Raw genomic sequence first — 21451 nt, 5'->3', positions numbered from 1 at the left:
TAACATGAAAATCATGATATGAATATCATGTAGAACATGGTTTACATGCCACACTCATGCTGCGATAGCAGCCGCTTCGATAGCTTGACAAACACCAAAATTGGTATTGCATGACGTGACTGTACCATGAGCATAAATGAGAGGTGGTGACATGACAGTCATGACATGCATTTCATGTAGAGCATGATATACATACCATGCTCATGGTGCGCTCGCGTGCGGATCGCTAGCTTGGTACACCCGAAAACTGGTATTTACGTGGCTGTATGATGGGTATAAATGACAAGTGACAACATGAAAATTATGACATGCATGTCGTGCAGGGCATGATTTACATGTCATGCTCATGGTACGCTCGCGGCCGTTTCGTTAGCTCGACATACACCAAAACTGGTATTGCGTGACGTGACTTTATGACGAGCATAAATGACAGGTGGTAACATGACAATCATGAGATGCGTTCCATGTGCAGCATGATTTACATGCCACGCTCATGGTGCGCTCTCGGCCGTTTCCCTAACTTGATATGTACCGAAACTGGTACAGCGTGACCTGACTGTATGACGAACATAAATGACAGGTCCTAGCACGCAAATTCTAACATGCATTTCATGTACTGCACAATTTACATGACACTGTCTTGATGCGCTTCCGGCCGTTTCATTAACTGGATATACACCAAAATTGGCATGGCATGGCATGACATGAGTGTGTGACGAACATAAACGACAGGTCATGCATTGCATATACCGTAATATACGTTTCCTGAAATTAAAGATTGTGCATGCATGAAAGCATGACAAATATGCGGTATACAGTGAAATAGATGCCATGACATTAATGGCATCATTTGCCTCAAAGCAAACAAGGCGATGCATGCAGCTCTTTGCTGGCCGCTTAGCATTACATCGATTCCCACAGTGCGTGGGACCTGCCGAACTTTTTTTGTAACTGCACACCTACCGTAGAGAAAAAATTGTTTTTCTTGAAACCTTGAAACCAGCAGGGCGTGTTTCCGAATTTCATTGAGTGTTTGGCGGCTATACACAGGTAGGTCATTCTGTATGTTAGATGTTCAAGTATGCGGGCGTTGTAGTGCACTGTTTTTGCCGCCATGAAGGAGGGAGTACACATGTGGCACAGACATTAGCACATCAACTCACTATGAGCGTAAAAGAACGATGCTTGATTTACTGAATGTTTTAACAGCGAAGTTGACACAAGAAACGTGGCTATTGCCTATCGAGATCATTGTTTGCGTTCGTTTTATTCTTATTGCATTCGGTAAGCTCATGGAAACAGTGAGTCAAAACGGATATACTTGCAGGCTTGAATATTCAGCTTGCCGTGCCACGCTCGTAAAAGTCATGTTCTCAAAAGGGCAATGTAGAGCCATGGCAAAATGTCAGACATGAGATGTAGGTGTACAAGAAGATATAAAATACGTCACGAAAAGAGCAGCAGATGCATTCACATTGTCGCAGCAAGAAAAAAGAGCAATGTCCTCGTACGCGCGCCAGCGTCCCTATGAGCAATATACTCGCAAAAAATCTTATTAGAATTGAGGTTTCGGAATAGTGCCCTGTAATTCGAGGAGCCGGCGGCCTCGCTACGCTGGCACGCTTCCTACGTGAACACAGCTTGACGCTGTCGGCTGATTTGTGAACACCGGTTTATTCAAGCATTAACTGAATATCTGTAAAAGAGACCGTATGCATGAGTTCATTAGGACACTTGCAATCTGATGAAAATTTTCCAAGAAAACTCTGAAGCGGCGAATACGTCAAAGAAGTCTTACTCAATGCGAATAGCTTTCTTTTGTAATCTTCGACTTCAGTTGCTATGAAACGTTTTCAGTGTTAAAGCTGCGTCATTGAACTGCTTTCTTGGACATGCTTGAATAATTTGATATTTTCTAGTTTTCTCGAAAGCTTCCCCACTATGCATTTGCAGAACATTGGCCCATTGCGGAGAGTGCTCTTTCATGACCTTGTGTAGAATACATTTAATTAATACACACGTTGCAGAAAAGTCTGACACATGGCTTCGAAGCATTACTAATCATAGCTTGAGTCTAAGTTGGCATATTATTTCAGCGAAAATGGAACTTATTGTTGCAATATATGTGCGAAAGTATCTCAATTGCGCGGAACATTTTGTTCTTCTAGTGCTTGTGAAAATCTAAGCGACACAAGACTCTGCAAGCATCAGTTCCTTAGAAAAAGTTGATCTACGGAATCTGGAAAGAATAACCGGTAAGTTTGTTTATATTTGTGGAATCGTTACAGTGTACAAATGTTCTGTTATCCTAAAGTGCCGTGCCGACGGAAGACGCGAAAGTTAACGCGCACTCGAGAATAGCACTAGCGTCAAGCATGATGTGCAGTTATTCGCACAGCTCTAGCTTATGTTCCAGCACGTTGCAAAAATTGCGCTGGAGAAATTTCTCTTCGCTCAGCGTTTGAAAGTGTAGTTTAAATTGGAGCGTAGTGTAGCGTTAGGACAACCTCCTACGCATAACGACACCGTCTTGGTATCGGTCAGGTGCTCTTCACTTTGGCAGTGCTAACGGAGCATATCCTTTCGTGTTAACGTTAACGCGGACACCCCCACAACCACATACACGTGGCTTTTGCAGTATAGGGTGGAATATTATCGTATGATCTTTCTTTACATCATGCATCAAGGTAATTGACGCGGTACTCTAACATAACATGGTATAATGCGTGGACGTAGCCAGAATATCTTTTATTTTTTTTCAGGGGGGGGGGATGTTCAATCATGTATGTTCGGGCGTGTATACATATATAGATATACACATGCAAAATTGAAAAAATTGAGGAGAGGGCTTTGAAACCCTCGAACAACACTGCCCCCCCCCCCATCCGGCTACACTAATGGGGTATACCCTAGCGCGCGTTCTTTTGGCACTTGTTTTTGCAGCCCTGTTCACACGTACTCACTGGAAACTTTCTTTTAGAAAGATCATTTTCTTAATCAGCTTCGTCTAACGATAACTTGGGCGAAGATAAAATGCGAAAAATTCCGGTGCACTTACATTTAGGCGCACGCTAACTATTTCGTGACCGCGCCTATAGAACGTCACCGGTGACCCGAACGCGTCAAGTGAGAATTTAAAAATACGGGCGCTCCTGTGAACAACTTGCACCATTTAGCACATTATGTAAGCACTAATGCTTTGTTTCCTGCGTAGTTAGTTTCTTTTTTTCCCGAGCGGCGACGATTTTTAATAGCAACTCAGTTCGCCTGGTTTGCTCGCGAAAATGGTGATAGCGAAACCCTCATTGAAATGTGGTTCCTGGGACAATTCTGCTGCATACGCAAGTGATTTTTCTACTGTTTCTAACAGGAGTGAATTTGAGAATTATCAAATTATGCAATTGTAGTTTGGATGATAAAAAACCGTAGAACGAGCAGGGATCGTGGTCAGGTGTTGATCAGTACGTCGCGCTTTCTGGCTCATCAATTTTGTATTCCGATTGAAGTATCGTGAGGATGTTGGCAATATAATAACTTTTATTGGTTGTGTCTCAACAGTATGTGGTAAAAATTTGGTGACGTAACCTTCAACCAGAAGAGAGTACTATCCAGCTCAAGAAGACTACCAGGCCGTGATTTCAGAGTAGTGGTGCGCAATGTGAAGCGATATGTGTCACAAAGAAAATCGGCGTTGTGGGCATCTTTTTCACAAGGGAAGCAATAAACAGGATTTGTGTTAACAAAATAAGTGTGCGTGGTTGTAAATCCTGCAGAAGTAGTCTTGTGCCGAAGATTATTTTTCTTTGGAAATGGTCACGGCCACATAGTTGTTGAATTTCATTTATCTGCTGATCAATATGGGCACCGCCGAGCTTCCACAAATACACCTCTCCAAAACTAGCGCATATAGAACAAGTCATACCGGTAGACAAAGAGGAAATAATAGAAAAAGTGCTGAGAGGACAAGGAACTTGACGACCGGACAAATACCACTTGTGACCCCTGTTCTTTTTGACATCTTAGAATATTTTTACATCTTAGAACTTACAGACATGGTTGCACCTATTTCGATAATGTCAGACAGCATACAAAATGGGGCCAACTCTCCTACGACCACGAAAGCGTTCAGGAACCTCCGCTGCTCAAAAGTAATCCTGAGTTCTCCACTGCGGCGTGTCTCATGATCGCATCGTGGGATCGCACGTAAAACACCAAAATTTCATATTTTTGATGGAGACTTAAGCTGTATTGTCAATCGAAGTCGGGGCTATTTTTGTTACACACGGCAGAAGAATATACGCCAAATTGGCGTTGTCTACAGAAATATATCTGCTTCTGCTTGTGGTGAGTAGCGACGATAAGATTGTTGTCTTCTATGAGCACGATTTCTTTGATAAGTGCAACCAGTTTTCCTGGGGGTTTCTTCCTGGTGTTTCATGGCGCAATACTGCTCCTCCGCAAACATATCCGACGCTATCACAAGTGATCACAGTTTGCTCGGCATTAAAACAGATCTGTTGTACATTAGTTTAACATATTGTGTGATATTTAGTTCTATATACTTACGATGAGGGCGTATGTCTTCAAGAAGACGCGCAAAAACGGGCAGGTTAGTTAGAGATTATTAGGCATGGAGTTTATTAAGCATGGTACCAATACCATAATTAATCTTGCTAAGCTAAACGTAAACTCGAGTGTTCGACTGACTAGGCACAAAGAAATGTGGACTGTACCCACCTATAGTAGTGTTTATGATGAACAATCATTGTCCTACAGACTGCCTTCCCTACTAAACTTCTTAAATCACGAAGATTTTGGTCCTTCGTCTAATGAAAACTGTCACATTAAACGCTTCGCCCATTGCACTCATTTTTCGGAATAATATATCTCTCGGAATTTTGGCCATTCTTATTATTGATTGTTGCTTTTCATGTTCATGCCACTTCATGACTATCCACATCAACTATTCCCTCTATTTTCAGCGCTTTGTATCATAATTTTTGTATTACTTGACGCCATGTTAAACTTGTAAAATGTATTCTGTATTTTGCATGCATGATTGTCCGCCATCCTGTTGCATTGCCAACTTGTAACGGGGTCGGGACCTCGTCAAGCTCTCGAGCTTTTAGTCCTGTACTCCTCCTATCGAAAGGAAATAAATTTATTAAATTATTGATTGATTGATTGATTGATTGATTGATTGATTGATTGATTGATTGAAATGAAAATGTCAGCCAATCTGTAGTTTTTAAAAAGTTTGTCACAACCGCTTGTAGGTCTAGCATGTAGTTTTGTGCTAGGTTTTGAGCGTTCCCGAAGTCAATGGTATTAAACAGTCATGTTCTTGTGCTAGCCTTCATCGGATGTCTAAAATTTACCCGGATTCAATGCAACCACACTGCCGACATTGCGGCTGCCTGAAGGCTACCCAAAATTACATTCTTTGGGAATGCGAGGGAAACCCGCCTCCAAAAGCAATACTGCCAGCTTCCTCCCTCAAGGCGTGGGAGTTACTCCTGCCATCAAATGACCAACGTATTCAGACAGAAGTTATTAACTGGGCCGAAAAGGTCGTGGCGAGCTACTCGCCTCCACCATTCGAACCACCGGCAAGCTAAATTGAACGACCTCGCTGTGCCGTCCATAAAGTTGTTTCTTTCTCTCTTATTCTTTAGATGTTCAGTTTCTTTTCCGCCACTCATGCGGCTGTCCCCGCTTTGGCGTGGCGTTACGTGGTGACAGCTGCAGACTGGCACCTTTCTTTCCCTTTATCTGCTCCACCGCATTCATCCCTCCAGTTAAACCTCTCCCTCTTGTAAATTCCGCGCCGCTCTCACAGCAGGCAAACCACATCACGTGGGGCTGCCCTGAGCACAGTTTTCCACCTTTCCTGAAGCCAGGGTTGCCGTTGGTGGCTACTTTGCGCAAAAATGGCTATCTTACGACCTTGTCTGGCGAAGAAAATTTCAAGTTGGCGCGATGGCTACTTTCTGGCTGCTTTGAACTTCTATTTAGGTGCATTTAGTAGCCCTTCTTTTTGTTATTTATGCATAAAAAACATCGTTCGCTAGCTTTTCGGTCGCGTCAGCCAATGAGCGCACATATCCTTCCCCCGACAGCGGGCTGGTGGACATCGAGACACCCCAGTGCAACGTGCGCGGCGCGCGTGTGATGACGGGGTGACGAAGTTGCGCGCATGTTGGCAAACGTGTGGCTAGGACGCTGCTCACCATATACATGCTGCCACCGCGCGCTTGTTTGTAATGCTGATGCACAGCGTGTGTTCTTGTGTAAACCTGACAAAAACAGAGATGCGCAACAAAACGAGGCAGGACTGCTCATCTTCAACCAGATTTTGTTACTTAATATTATCTGGGGGTTTTTACGTTCCAAAACTACGATGTAATTATGAGGCAGGCCGTCGCGGAAGTGTCCAGAAATTTCGACCATCTGGCGTTCTTTAAGGTGCACTGACATCGCACAGTACATGGGACTCTTGTCGTATTTCGCCTCCATCGAAATACGACCGCCGCGGCCGGCATCGAATTAGTGGCCTTCTGCTCAGAGGCCCAGCACCATAACCATTACACTGCCGCGGCGGACAGATTCCACTACTGGAAGCTGGACTGGTATCATGGAAACTGTACTAATCAATTTAAGTCTGCGGCTTCAAGGAAAAACTGCTTCAAAATTTATTGTTCCTAATCATTCTATGGCTGAAATTTTTCACAATTACTCTGTCTAGGGGAAAACTCCACCTAGTCTGCATAAACTATATGCAGACGCACTGAAGTTACAATAACGTATTCATCTATTCGCGACTTTTGTGTGGCTTGAAGTCCAGGCAAGAGGCAAAAAATTGTGTTCTCCTATCTCTGCATTCTTTCTTTTAACGCGGTAGCGTTAGAGAGCTCGTGTCGCAGAAATTCCGCTGTCGGCGTCGGCACCGTTGGTTGTGAGCGGAAAATCATCCGTGAGCGAAAAATCGAGAAAGTAGCAAATAAAATAAACGATAAAATCTTCGGCCCCAATGAGGATCGAACCCGGGCCGTTCGCGTGGCAAGCAGGTGTCTTACCACAAAGCCACGATGTTGCTTGCAGCTGCTTCGGACAAAAACACTACATAAATGTCATGTAGTGAAAGGAGTCTCGACGCATTTTGTTCGGCAGGTGTCACGACGAAAACGAGCCCATACGGTAGGCGCATTCGCGAGGCAATCAAACTACGTCGAAAAACGCCGGGATAGTGCAGCCATCGCCGCTAAATACACACACGAACTTTCAAACAGCTCTAAAAATGGACAACTATGTCCATCTAGAGGAAAACATATCAAGCCAACGCAGCAAACGCTAGATAATGTGCTGCCATCTGTGAGGCATTGTGAGAAATATGTCTCGACTTTTCATTGCATCCGAGAGGGCCGGCGCGCGGCGTATATCTTGGAGGCCATGCGACTCTTGCTTTAGATCGAAAGCAAGGAGGTTAAAAAAATTGCTGGAGTGGCGATTATTGCGCAATAGTGAAGCCGTGCCCACCAAAAGATGGCGGCTGCACCCGCCATCTTTCTAGGGGCACGATAAACCATCAGCGTTTGGCGAAGGAAAGCGAACGTTTTCCACGCACGCCAGAGAAGTTTAATTATGGTAACTTTTATGGGTCAGATACTGCTGTAAGTGTGTCTTTGTGTTACTAGTTTTCGTAAGTAAGCTTCAAAGTCATGGCAAATTTTATTGGACATCAATCGTCAATACTGCACTCGACGGGTTACTTTTGTCGGCAACAAGGATCTTTTATTTTATAATTGACGTAGCATTTACAATAACAGATCAAAGCCATTTGATCTCTAAGTAGGCACCACCAGAAAAGAGCATGTTTGCGAACTCTTTGGTGGGCAAAAGCTGGCTTCACTTTCAATGGCAAGGCGTTTCGAGAGCTTCCACTCCAGAATTTTGTTTTAAACCTTCTTGATCGAAAGCCTGTAAAATTCGCGCGCGCGCGTGCGTGTGTGTGTGTAACAATACACATTAATAAGTATGCACTTAGTGGTTGAAGTGCGCACTAGGGGCCGGATTTCGCTATCGCGTTCAACTCTTAAAGGCGAAGCTTAAGGGTCCCCCAATTTTTTTATAATGATGTTATCTTTTGTTCAATAATGAAAACTCTGTTCAAAATCGTACTTCAGTTTTATTTGGCTGCAAATATGGCGATAAATTTAAATGGCGCGTCTACTTTGGCTCCTTTAACTTGAGGTTTGGCTACTTGGCAAATCTACCCAACGATGATCCTGCCTGAAGCACTTAATCTCTAGTGAGGAGCAGTGGGAGACAGCTTTGTGCAGCTTGACGTCCGACGTTCAGGAGGTCATCCGGGTGTGGGCGGAGTGGGTAGACGAGGCCTACTTTAAGTAATTCCTCCCTCCACCCTGTGCCCAATTGCCCCCTTCCCTTTAAGCAGGGACAAATTATTTTTTCATTCATTCATTCATTCAGCTTTGAGTGAATATTAAATCTTGCATCATGTGATTTCGCTACATCGGAGTTAAATGTGCATAATTTTGACTTTCCGTTTCAGCCATCAAACTCTGCCACAGGCTTATTGGTAAATCATATAGGTGTTGCGTACGAGCGGTTCTCCAATTCTAAGTTGAAAAATTGCGTAAGTATCCTGCTCGATTGGCTAAAATCTGCTAGCACTAACAGCTCTTACCCCAGTAGGACCAAGTATTGCCACAACGTTGCCGACACATTTAGAAAGTTGCTTCACCGTTATGGCATCATTGCGTTCTACTAGGGTATAGTAGCTGCTGCTGGCGTTGGTACATTCTTTATTTCAGTATCATACCTCGAAATATTGATTTTAAGATGTTAGCTCAAAATTCGTGTGGGCCGAACTTGCATTCAAAGATTTGATAGAGCTATGGCAACCCATTGCACAAAAATAGTCTTAAAACGGGTAGAAGAAAGAGGAGCGCAGAGAATGTCAACTATAGCTCTCGTTGCTTGTTTTCTTGACACTTCGTTTTTTTGTGTGTGCGCTAATTCACTTTGTATTACGATATATGCGAATACAAAGTGCGAATATATATATGCGATATATGCGAATTCAATGAACCGACTAGCCCTGCACCGTTTGCTAAGCTGTTATTGCAGCAATTTGTGCATGTTGTGCCAATCATTACTGGCAAAAATATTACAAGTCCTAGTCAGAGTTCTACTTAAGGAAGTCCAGCTTGCTTTAGTGAGCATCTAATAAGATCAGTGTTTTAGGGAGCGGGACATCTCTTTTGAGAAGGCGCACTGCGAAGTGTTCGCAGGCTGCTCTGGTGTAGGTGCAATTATCCAGTATAAGTCAGCGTGGATCTAACGAACTGGGGCTTTTATATTCGACGGCGTAACACTTTTATTACGATGACAACTATTAGTGATCAAGAGGGTCAGCATTTTCAGCCTCTGTTGTACACACATTACAAATGTGTGCTTCTGGAGAATGTCATTTCCTGGAACCTATTTGGGTCTTTTAGTTCAGTTCCTTTAAGATTCAGGATTATATCGGAGCTCTTTAATTGCGTATATTTTTAAAAAAATGGGATCTGAAGAGGTGAACGACGAACTCTGCCAGATACCACAGTGTCACTTTGATATTTAGGTTCATCAAGTAATATTTTATGGTTTTAATGGTTACGAAATAAATTAAGGGCATGACAAGGCCTATCCTACAAAAAGTGGAATCGTATCTCTAGTATTCGAATTATGGCCGCAATAACCGTTTGTCGAAGGTATCTACGTGCATGCAAATTTACAATAGCTGTTAAGCTGTCGAATTGAGCAAAAGCGTTTTAGTTCTACGTAGCAGTTGTTTTTTTACAGCGAAAGCTGTTATGAGATCATTTCACCGGCCGTTTTTGGCGCCGTAGTTGTCCGCCGCCGCCGCCGGTGTCCGTAACCAGTATCGCTCGAAATAAAAAAAACGAAATAAGAAAAAAATTCCAGGATGGAACGAGGTTCGAACCTGGGCTCTTTGCGTGGGAGCCCAGTATTCAACCTCTGAGCCATGCCGGTGCTTGAAACTGCTTTGCAAAAAGGTCCTATACAGGCTTCATGTCGGGAAGGAACCACATTAGCATATGCAATATAGCGGGGTAGAAGAGTAAAAGAAGCACCAAGCGTCGCACAACGCGAATTCTGTAACCAGGCGTCACACAATGCGAATTGCGCAGCGAGTAGGTTGTTCAATGCTTCCAACCCATTACAAAGGGCTCTGCCATAATTCTTCATCGTCATCAGGCACAGCATCAACAAAGTGCGCATAATGCCTGACATGCGTTTAGCAGGTACCACGGCTCTCCGTAGAATGACGAAAAATGGCACAGTGCCTGCTGCCCTACTTCTCAAATATAACAATGATTTATAGCGTAGTGGGTCCCTCGCAAGTGCACTTGTATTCGTTGCCAAAGAAGCCCATAAGCGCATGATCCATTTCCTCGGGGTCTCAGTAAAATTATAATGATTTATAGCGTAGTGGGTTCCTCGCAAGTGCACTTGTATTGGTTGCCAAGGAAGCCCATTAGCGCATGATCCATTTCCTCGGGGTCTCAGTAAAATTACAATGATTTATAGCGTAGTGGGTTCCTCGCAAGTGCACTTGCATTGGTTGCCAAGGAAGCCCATAAGCCCATCATCCATTTCCTCAGGGTCTCAATAAAGTTCTTCCCTCCTCTCTCTGTCTCTCTTTCTCACGTCAACGTATGCATGATCGGAGAGTGAAATAGCGACCGGGCGTCACCCAATGCAAATTACATAACTGGTGGGCCGTTTAAAGCTTCCAACCCATTACAAAGGGCTGAGCCATACTTCTTCATCGTCATCAGTCGTCGCGTCAACAAAGTGCACCTAATGCCTTACAGACGTGTAGCTGGTGCCTCACTTCTCCGCCGAATGACGAATAATGGCTTAGTAGGTGCTTCCCAACTTCACAAAAATTGTGTTTTATGGCGTAGTGGGTACCTTTCTAGTGTACTTGTATTGTAGCCCCAAGAGAGCTTACAACGGGCTCTAGAAACGCCGCTCTTCTAGCTTTCGCTGTGACTGTGCTGCGGTTTCAGCGCAGGCCTGGCGATTATTTCCTTGAATTTGGAAAACCAGACAATTTCAAGCTCGATTTATTTCTGAAACATTTCCCGTTTGGCTGTGGAAAACATCACTGAAAATTTAAGCCGCGTCAGAACACTTAAATATCCGCTGTTGCGTTTTATAAAACACGCGAAAAATGAAATCATCCATAAAACATTTAAAGTAGTCTCTGTCGTTTTATAGCTGTAATATTTGACAATGCAGTCTTGTAAAATAGCTCTCAAACCCACCGAAACGTCGCCGCATATCGGAGTTTGACACTCCAGTAGTCGGAAAACGCTTGCTCAGCTCTGACATGTGTCAGCGTAATTTGTCGTTAATTCACAGTGGCTTTTCGACTGTCGGGAAAAGTTGCCAATCGAAAAGCTGCTCTCTCTCCACTTGTGTGTGTGTAAAGTGTGGTTTCCCTATGAAGAAATAGTGCATGGTTGACTGGTCTAAGGAGAAACAATGATTGAAATTCACCTCATGAAATAGATCCTTGTATATGGGAGCAACGTCCATCTGATTAAAGGTCATATGGGGAGACGCCCATGCATATCATTTAGTGCGGTCAAAAATATTCTTTCGTCACAGCTTTCCTATCCTTCACGAGATAGTGAACGCGACGTGCTGGCGCCAGTGAGGGGTTCGCATGATTGTGAAAGGTCATATCACAAGCCGAAGGTTTGTTTCGGTCCAACAAATAATCGAGTGGCAGCACACGACCATCATGGAAAATCTTACGAAAGGTAATACCGTATTTACTCGAATCTAAGCCGATGTTTTTTTCGAAAAAAACGATGTGCGAAAGTGGGGGGGCGGGGGGTCGGCTTAGATTCGAGTACAATGAATAGGTTTTTTTACTTTTCTGGTCTTGCGAATTTCGGGGGTCGGCTTAGAATCGGGGCCGGCCTAGATTCGAGTAAATATGGTATACGCCTACTTGTTCTACTCATAAAGTGACAACATGCATCTTGACTTCTGCAGGATGAACAGCTATTCACTGCATTTTGTTGCGTGAAATGGGACGGCTTGTTTTCAGCTCCTTTTACCGAAATTCTCAATATGTTTTCTACCTCTCACATCTTTGCGCAGAAGGGAACCCTCTACGCCTATCTACGGTGAAAGTTCTGCAAAGTTTTGACAGTTGTGGTAAACAATCCTGACTCAATAACTACTAGTGCAATCATTTCACTTTTTGCAACCACAGAAATCGCATATACATGCCCGTGGTAATGTTAAGCCATATTTTCTACGGGACTCTTCTATGCTTGCCGACAATGCTCAGTGTCGTAAATGGTGAGTGATCTTGCAGTTTCTTTTCCACAATTGCTTTGCATAATCAAATATATTATGACTGAATCAATTGACGCTGTGATTAACCTATGTTGAATTTCAACGGCAGGTCCGCAGCCGGTCGCCATATTTCTTGCGTATGGTACGATTCTCCGGCGCCGAGCACACGCTCTGTATCCGCGATTGGAATACTCCCGCTCCAGACTCAGTAAGAAAAGAAGAACTGAAACTACCCTGCATAGACCGGGCTGCTCCCGAGCGCGCCGCATTGTTTTAACAGCAGAGCTCTTTAGGGGCTAGCAATGGCGGCCGCAGACCTGTCGTCTCGCCACTATCGTTCCCTGCTTCTCGCGCTCTGCTTGCTGTCACCGTCTTTCACCATCCGCGGCGCTCCGCGTACGCTCTGCCGGTTACGACGACGCCGACGCCTCTCAACGCAAGAACGGACACCGAAGAGCTGTGTTCTTGCTTATTATGGGTGAACTTGTGCCTGGAAAACTAGATGCAAAATCTAAGAGTCCGCTAGGACACACAAAGTGTTCCTTCGACCAACGCACGTCTTCTCCCAAGCATCGCACGTCAAACCACTTTCTCCTGCTCGTGCGCGAAAGGCATGCGTTGCGCTCTCACAAGAAGCGCGAGCAGGCACGGGGCATTTCACACACTAACGCAGCGGCTCGCTGTGCTCGGCGTTAGCTCTCTTTTGTCCTCGTTCGCTCTATCGGTTACGCCGACGATGGTGACGCCACTCAACGGAAGAACGGGTGCGTTAGAGCTGCGGTCTAAAATATCTTTTACATGTACAGAAAAGGCTAGGCCTCTGACCTGCTTGCCCCTCAAAAGAGCAACATCAACCGAGCTTCTAGTCAAAGAGGAATCGGTTATATCCAGTCTATTCAAACTCTTATCAGGCCCCTAAAGCACCCCAGTTAAAAACGAGAGAGTGCTTTCTTTTTACCTTCACTACCCTTCCTACAGAAGCTTTGTCCTCCTTGCAAATTATAGATCCATAAAAAAGAGGACAATATAAGCACTAAGCGCTCAGCGGATCAGGATTTTGTCCTTCTCGGACACCTGTTATCTTCGCTTGCGCAATGAAAAATGAACAAAAAGAAGTGGCATCACTTGATCGCTCGTGATAGTCATGCGAGACGAGGCAGAATGGGCGCGACACTGCATGACAGATGTTAGCAACAACTTGTAGGTTTGAGCGAGTCGGTTTTGTCGTCGTTTTTCTCACGCTGCCTTTAGTTTTCGCTTGCATGACAGAGTTTTGTAGGATACAATTCACAACCGATATCCCTCGTATATGGAGCAATCGAGAGCTCACTTCCTTATGATGTCACGTGGACAGACTGCTGGCGTCGCGAATTATGCTGAAAACACGGGGAACGCCAGGAGAAAATAAACAGCACGTTCTTTGTATTTTTAGAGGTTTTTTTAGGGTTCTTTAAAAAGGAAGCGGCTAACATGAGGCTGTCATGGCTGTGCTCCCTAACAGTTGTTCTGAATGAAATATCGGGCTTATGTATCTTCGCAATAAAGAAACCAATTACCGTCTTGCTCAAAGTGCTATGGATGTCTCTGACTAATATATCTAGAATAAAAGACTTCCACGTATTTACAATCTTGCTCTTTACTAAGACGTGAGAGCGTCTAATAGGTTTAAAATTCTTCCTCAAGACCACAGAGGCCTTAGCGCCAAACAACCACTTCAAAAGCACTCGAACCCGATTCATCGATGCAAAACGAGCGCGTCTGCTTTCAAAATAAGAAGGTCATTATCTTTGGTAAAGTCAAAGTCCTCTGTATAGCGGATGGAGTTCTCATAGAAGACGGCCTAGAAACACTCTTGCGGACAGTCAACAGGTACCTTTCATGGTTATTCTGCGGAGTCATTTTCGCCACGCGTGTATTCACAGCGGCCGCCAGCCGTTCTTCCTTCAACTTTCGTTGTCTTTTTATTAGTGGTCAAGATGCCAAGCACGCTCCTTCGATCAAACTTCGCAGTTGCTACGCCCACCCCATGCTCCTTCGCCCTACGGCACCGGGCTGCGCGTTTTATTTCAGCCCGAGCCGCGCCTGCCTTCAGCCTTCGCAAGCTTTCGCGAGTGCACGAACACACAACGCGCAGGGCGATGTCAGCAATTTGGACTACACACAGATCATGAAGGCGACGTCATAAGTGCGCCTGCAGTGTCATATATCGCAATAAAACAACAGGGCCCGAATTCACAAAGCTTTCTCTTGCCTACGCAATTTCTTAGCCAAGAATTCTCGTATCTCGAGGGATTACGATAGCAATGGTACGGATTTAACTTACCAGCCACTTTTGAGGGCAAGGAGGCAACGCGAAGGCCGATAAAACGACAAGGAAAGAATGAAGTGCGCGCAGGTGACAGAGGGGCAGCACGCGAAGCGTCTAGCATCGAGGGTGTACGATGATAGCCAATGTATTTTCGCTGCATCTGAGCTTCCAGTTCCGGGCGTCTGCTACAGCTCTTACGCGTTGCCGCGTTGCCGCAGACGTCCTGGGGTCTTGCGCGAAGCCCAGTGCTCGGGTTTCATCGATGACCATAGCTAACAAAAATCTAGTTGCTCGATGGCGTTAATAATCCGTGTGCTATCCCGTCAAGTGCAGGCGAACAACGCTCCAGACACACTGCATCTTTAAACCGCGCGTAAATTGAAACATTGAAGGTTTGAAGATGTGACCGAAACGTCTCCCCCTCTTTACCACAACCAGTTTAGTTACATTTTCATGAAGCTGCGCTGCCACTAAACTAACTAGGCATGTTCGAGCACGGTATGGTGGTTGCCATTAGGGTGTTTTGTAGCTAGACGTAAAATGCTGCATTTCTTACGAAGATCTCAGTACAAGACATAGGAGCGGCTTTTGAGCCTACGGAGAACTGTACAGAAATACAAACAGCAGTAAGAAAGGTATCATAGCGTAATGCCGCAGGTCCGATTCACCGCAGCATTTTGACAGGGCTGGAATGAGAGAGCAATCATATACGCTTAGATATGTGCACGCGTAAAAGAAGGAAGATTCGTCGGGAGGTTTCTACGTGCTAATGTTTTTCAGAAAACACGGCGCAGTCACTTCGTCCTTGCGGAGTTTGCGTGAGCAAACATAAAAGAAGCGGTGTTGTCTCGGCCTGAAGTGACATGACTATACACATGCGCCTGGATTCACAGGGCGCGCGTGCTGCGCGTTCGCACGATTAATAAGAAAAAAAAAAAGAGAGACGGCGTTCGCGTTACTTACTAACGTCTATGGGAGCGAAAGCCATACAAAAACGAGCGAACGCGTGATTGTGCTTATATATGAGAATCGAAGCAAATTAAGTGAGTAGTGATTTGTTTAGTGAAAGTTTATTTAAACGACAATAATCGAAACACATTGAATATTCAATTAGTGAAAGTGACATTAGTGACAGTCAATTAGCGATAGTTAATCAGTGATGTCGCACTCGATACAAAGTGCACGGTAATATAGCCCCATTTGATGGCTTTAACCTTCGAGTCACCTTAGGCGAATACATTAGGATCTCGAGCTTTTTTCTTCTTTTTTTGATCGACTTTCACCGGACGTCTTGAATTACGTGTCTTTCGAGGGAAAGATAATATATATACAATGAAGTAAGTGTTACAGTGGCCAGCTCTCTTCTGAAACACTGCAGCGGTGGTCGAGCCGTTACAGCGTCAGACTACAATGCGGGAGGTACTGGGTTCGATTCGCAGTGTCGCCAAGCACCCACGTATTTTTTTTTAATGGAAAAATGGATAGCACGGCCTGAGGTTATGTGTTGCGAGCACTCTTTTCTTGAGAAGGTGGCCTTTCCGCTCTCTTCTTTCACGCCCCTTTATACCCAAATGCGCTGCGCCGTGCTCCCTCACGGATCATAGAAATAAGAGTATCTTTTTTTTTTTTTTTTGCTCTAACCACTACTATCGCAAGGGTGCGCAGTCCCGAAACCCAATTATCATACCTGGGCATTACTTTTCACGACTCTGGCTATTCGACCGCCGGTCAGACATCGCGGTGTTTTCAAGAACATCAGGAGACACGCGGCGGCCAAAATGCTTGCGGCCAAGATGACTGCCATTGTCGGGACACGTTTCCGTGCTAGTTGGGTGGGATTCATTACAAGTAGCTGCGCAAAACGACAGGGACAGAGAGAAAACACACAAACACAGTGATGTGTTTGTGTCTTCTCTCTCGGTCTCTGTCGTGTTGCGCAGCTCCGTGTAATGCCTCTGTCAATGGTTATAAAGAACTCCAGCAGGCTATCGAGTTCTGAGGAGAGGGCAAAACAGTACGCCTGCGAAAACATTACGGCAAATTCATTTAGGTCATAAAGGGCTACTCTTCCCTTGTAAGTACATGAAAATTTTAAACGCGAGTTTATTCTTTATCGACAGCAGTTAGAGTATAGATGACAGGTGAACAGACGAAAATCCGCATATTCAGCTTGACTAGTTTTGTGCCCTTAATAGTAATTGGCAACACGTATGACAATACATAGAAATACCACGCACATATGTAAAAGTATGTACAGCCACGGGCGAAAGCTTGGTTCTGCTGGTTGAAGTCGACAAGTCTGTTGTACATATTCGACAAACGCAATGTGTAGAAGCAATGTTACACAGAGGAGCTGTCCTATAAACTTATTTTTGCTGGTTGGTTGCAAAGTTCCCAACTTCTTGCTGAGAACTGTACGTTGTTAAGTGAAACATCTTGTTTGAATGCACACATTTTTTGTAAGGTTACATTAATTTTTGCGCAGTAGAAAACATATTTGAGAAATGAAAATGAGATAGAAAAAGAACTACAAATCAAATAGTAAAATTTTTATGAAAGTTACACTGAACAAAAAACGTAAGTTTTTGTTTAAAAGATACATGCATGCATGGATGCATACATACATACATACATACATACATACATACATACATACATACATACATACATACATACATACATACATACATACATACATACATACATACATACATACATACATACATACATTGAGTAGTAGTTAATAGGATGAACTGCTATAAAACAACAATGCTGATACACGCAGTCTTGAGCACATGAGGTTTCAAGGCAGTAACTTACGAGAGAAATCTCTCACCACTCTTATGTGCCAACTCGGCATTTCTCGAACCCTCTTGGAACAATTTCATGTATAGTTTTTGCTTCTGCCCACTCACAAGCAGTTTTTATACATTTTCGTGGGCGGCAGCCTACGACGATATATAAGAAAAGAGCCCCCGACAATGTGATGTCAAGGAAAAATGCAATGCATCACATTTTGGTACATGTCTGCAAGATGACACATAGTTTATTTACATAGTCCGGCATATTGACAACACTATAACAAGCCATGTCAGGTGACGTGGGCTGGAAGATTGGCACAGCTCGGACAAATTCTGGACAATGCATAAATAAAACAATTCACTGTTACTAAGCTCCTCGGTACAAATAATGCTGCTGTTGACATGTAAATACCCTATTCCTTCTTCTGAAAACACTCCTCAAAAAGGTTTCAAAATGTGCACATGTGCCGACTTCCTTCAAATGAGAGACTGCTGTATAGCAGTCTCTCATTTCGCTTGAAAAAAATTTCAGTGCACTGCTGGGCAAGGAATGCGATGCAAAGATTCAGTACCTTGCATGTACGTATATCTTGCTGCTGGCCTCAGCTGCAATGTTGATCAGCACAAATGGGCAGAATAACATTTTATAATGTGCCATGACAAAGTAATTATGTTTCAGGTGCATGAAACATGGACAACAATAAAGGAATTTAGGAACATTTACCTGGCACAGTTTACAGAATCTTAAATACATTTTCGAGGAGCTATCGCAGCTTTTCTGAATATAGTAGTAATGGTTATCAGCCTTCAAATTTGTTCGAAGTCGCCAGTTTCAAGTTTAGAGCACACCAGCAGCCCTCTTCAGGCCAAACCATTGCACAGGCGCATCAAAAGGCATAAGTAAATGCATGCATAGTCACCATACAAAAAGCAATAAATACTTTCAGCAGTAATATGAGCAAAGCTGCATAGATGATAAACTATTTGCAGAGTATACAAGTACATTATGGAGAAACCTATGGCAGCAAACACTATATGAAAAAAAATTAAAACTTACAAAGTACATGCAGAAAGGTTGACCGTTGAAGAGGACAAGCATGCGATAGGATAACATTACAGAGGTGCTAAAGCCTGTTGGACATACTAGGAATAGTGACGCTCCTCTTGCATCTAAATAATCCGTGGAGAAGGACTTTCCAGAGCTTATATAAACAGAAAATCATTTGTGCTATACTAATGCGCGTATCCTGAACGACTATATCGACCAAGTGCAAAATTACCCGCTTCAATGGTTTCATTCTTGCACTACCAAACATGAAAACACGGTTTTGGTTGCCGACCATGGCTGCTGTTTCTAATGGCAGTGAAATGCAGAGACACACATGCACTTTGAGTTACGTGCATGTTAAAAATTCAAGGTAGCCGAAATTAATTTGCACATTACCACTACAGTGTGATTTACATTAACGTCAAGGTTTGGTATATTAAATGCAGAATTTAATTAATTTTGAATGCTCAGGTGCAAGGAATTGCTGAATGATGCACTGCGGAACGATTAAACTGCAGCTGTGCAGATTCTCACCATACAATTCAAGCTGTTCCAACTATCACAATGCATTCTTTCTGTTGACGTGCACTTTGAACAGCAGGACACAGTCACTGGTAGTCGCTCTCTACTTGTTGGCCTTGTGTGTTTTGTCCGAGATACACTGTGCAATTACATGACAGTGCGGCACCTGATCCAGTGATACTGCTGGAATATAGAAAAATACACATGATTGTTACAACCGTGCTATGTGTAAAAATGGACAGCTGATATGTGCTAACAACTCTAGCTGTCGAATTTTCAGAAGCCGATGACAAGTATGAAGAAATAATAAAAAACAAGAAAAAAGGTCTGAACGTAGAACCATCAACAATGAAGACTTTCAAAAAGTATTTTATGATATAAATTTATAACCACGATGTTCATTTTGAAGGCAACAAACTTCTGCCCAATAGTGAGACATAAGCCAATAAATTGTCTTCTATTTCGACTTTACACTAGGTGCAAGAAGCCGACCAAAAATGAGTTCACCATGCTACAATCTAAGAAAAAAAATCTGGCAGATCCCACGCACTGTGGGAATCGATGTAATGCGAAGCAGCCAGCAAAGAGCTGCATACATCGCCCTGTTTGCCTTTGAGCCAAATGAAATCATTCATGCCATGGCATCTAGTCCACCATATATCGCATGTTTGCCATGCACGCATGCATACACAATCTAGTATATACCATGCCAATGAAACGCATATTCTGGTATATACAATGCATGACCTGTCGTTTATGTTCATCACGCACTCGTGTCATGCCATAACAATTTTGGTATATATCCAGTTAACAAAACGGCTGGCAGCGCGCTATGACAGTGGCGTGTAAATCATACCGTACATGACATGCATAACATGATTCGCATGTTACCTCTCATTTATGTTCGTCATACAGTCACATCGCGCAATACCAATTTAGTGTATATCAAACGAGCGAAATGGCCGCGAGTGCACCATGAGTGTGGCATGTAAATCATGCCATACATGACATGCATATCATGGTTTTCATGTTACCACCTGTCACTTATGTTCGGCATACAGTAACATTGCGCAATACCAATTTTGGTGTGTCAAACTAGTGAAACAGCCACGAGTGCGCCATGAGCATGGCATGTAAATCATGTCGTAGATGTCACGCATATCACGATTTTCATGTTACCATCTTTCACTTACGTTCGTCATACAGTCGCGTCGCGCAATACCAATTTTGGTGTATATCAAGATACCGAAATGGCCGCGAATGCACCATGAGCGCGGCATGTAAATCATGACATACATGACATCACGTCATGGCTTTCATGTTACAACCTGTTATTCATGTTCGTCATACAGTCGCGTCGCGCAATACCAATTTTGGTGTATATCAAGCAAGCGAAACGGACACGAGTGCGTCATGAGCATGGCATGTAAATCATGTCGTACATGACATGCATGTCATGATTTTCATGTTACCACGTGTCATTTACGTTCGTCATACAGTCGCTTCGCGCAATACCAATTTTGGTGTACACCAAGCTAGCGAAGCGGCCGCGCATGCATCATGATCGTGGCATGTAAATCATGACATACATGACATGCATGTCATGGTTTTCATCTTACCAACTGTTATTCATGTTCCTCATACAGTCACATCGCGCAATACCAATTTTGGTGTATATCAATCTACTGAAACGCCCGCTAGCGCACCATGAGCGTGGCATGTAAATTAGGTCGCACATGACTTGCATGTCATGATTTTCATGTTACCACCTTTCAATTACGTTCGTCATACGGTCGTGTCGCGCAATACCAATTTTGGTGTATATCATGCAAGCGAAACGGACGCGAATGCACCATGAGCGTGGCATGTAAATCGTGACGTACATGTCATGGATGTCATAGTTTTCATGCTACCACCTGTTATTCATGTTCTTCATACAGTCACATCGCACAATACCAATTTTGGTGCATATCAATCTAGCGAAACGACCGCGAGTGCGCCATGAGGTGGCATGTAAATCATGTCGTACATGACATACATGTCATGATTTTCATGTTACCACGTGTCAGTTATGTTCGTCATACAGAAATGTCTCGTCATACCAGTTTTCGTATATATTCCTTCATTTAAACGGCCGCGAGCGCCCCGAGACCATGTCATGTAAATCATGCTGCACATGACATGCGTCATGATTTGCATGTTAGGACCTGTCATTATGTTCGTCATGAACTCTTGTCACGCCGTACCAACTTTGGTATATACGAAATTAACGGAACGGCCGCAAGAGCCCAAAGGCCTGGAATGTAAATCGTGCTGTTCATGACATGCGTGTCATGATTTTCATGATATGACCTGTCATTTATG

The 21451-nt window shown here is 43.7% G+C and overlaps 1 long non-coding RNA gene across 1 annotated transcript in view; it reads left to right on the top strand.

The window, feature by feature from the left end:
* Positions 1–21451, top strand: part of LOC119399681 (uncharacterized) — a 31848-nt gene that overhangs the window by 844 nt on the left and 9553 nt on the right. Inside the window, exons 2-4 of the long non-coding RNA XR_007416905.1 lie at positions 2169–2255; positions 8573–8656; positions 12208–12411. This is a non-coding gene — a long non-coding RNA (uncharacterized LOC119399681). The remainder of the gene's footprint in view (positions 1–2168; positions 2256–8572; positions 8657–12207; positions 12412–21451) is intronic.

The sequence above is a fragment of the Rhipicephalus sanguineus genome, chromosome 7, assembly GCF_013339695.2.
Source record: "Rhipicephalus sanguineus isolate Rsan-2018 chromosome 7, BIME_Rsan_1.4, whole genome shotgun sequence".
In the NCBI taxonomy this organism is placed as follows: domain Eukaryota; kingdom Metazoa; phylum Arthropoda; class Arachnida; order Ixodida; family Ixodidae; genus Rhipicephalus; species Rhipicephalus sanguineus.
This window is presented reverse-complemented; position numbering and strand designations above follow the sequence as displayed.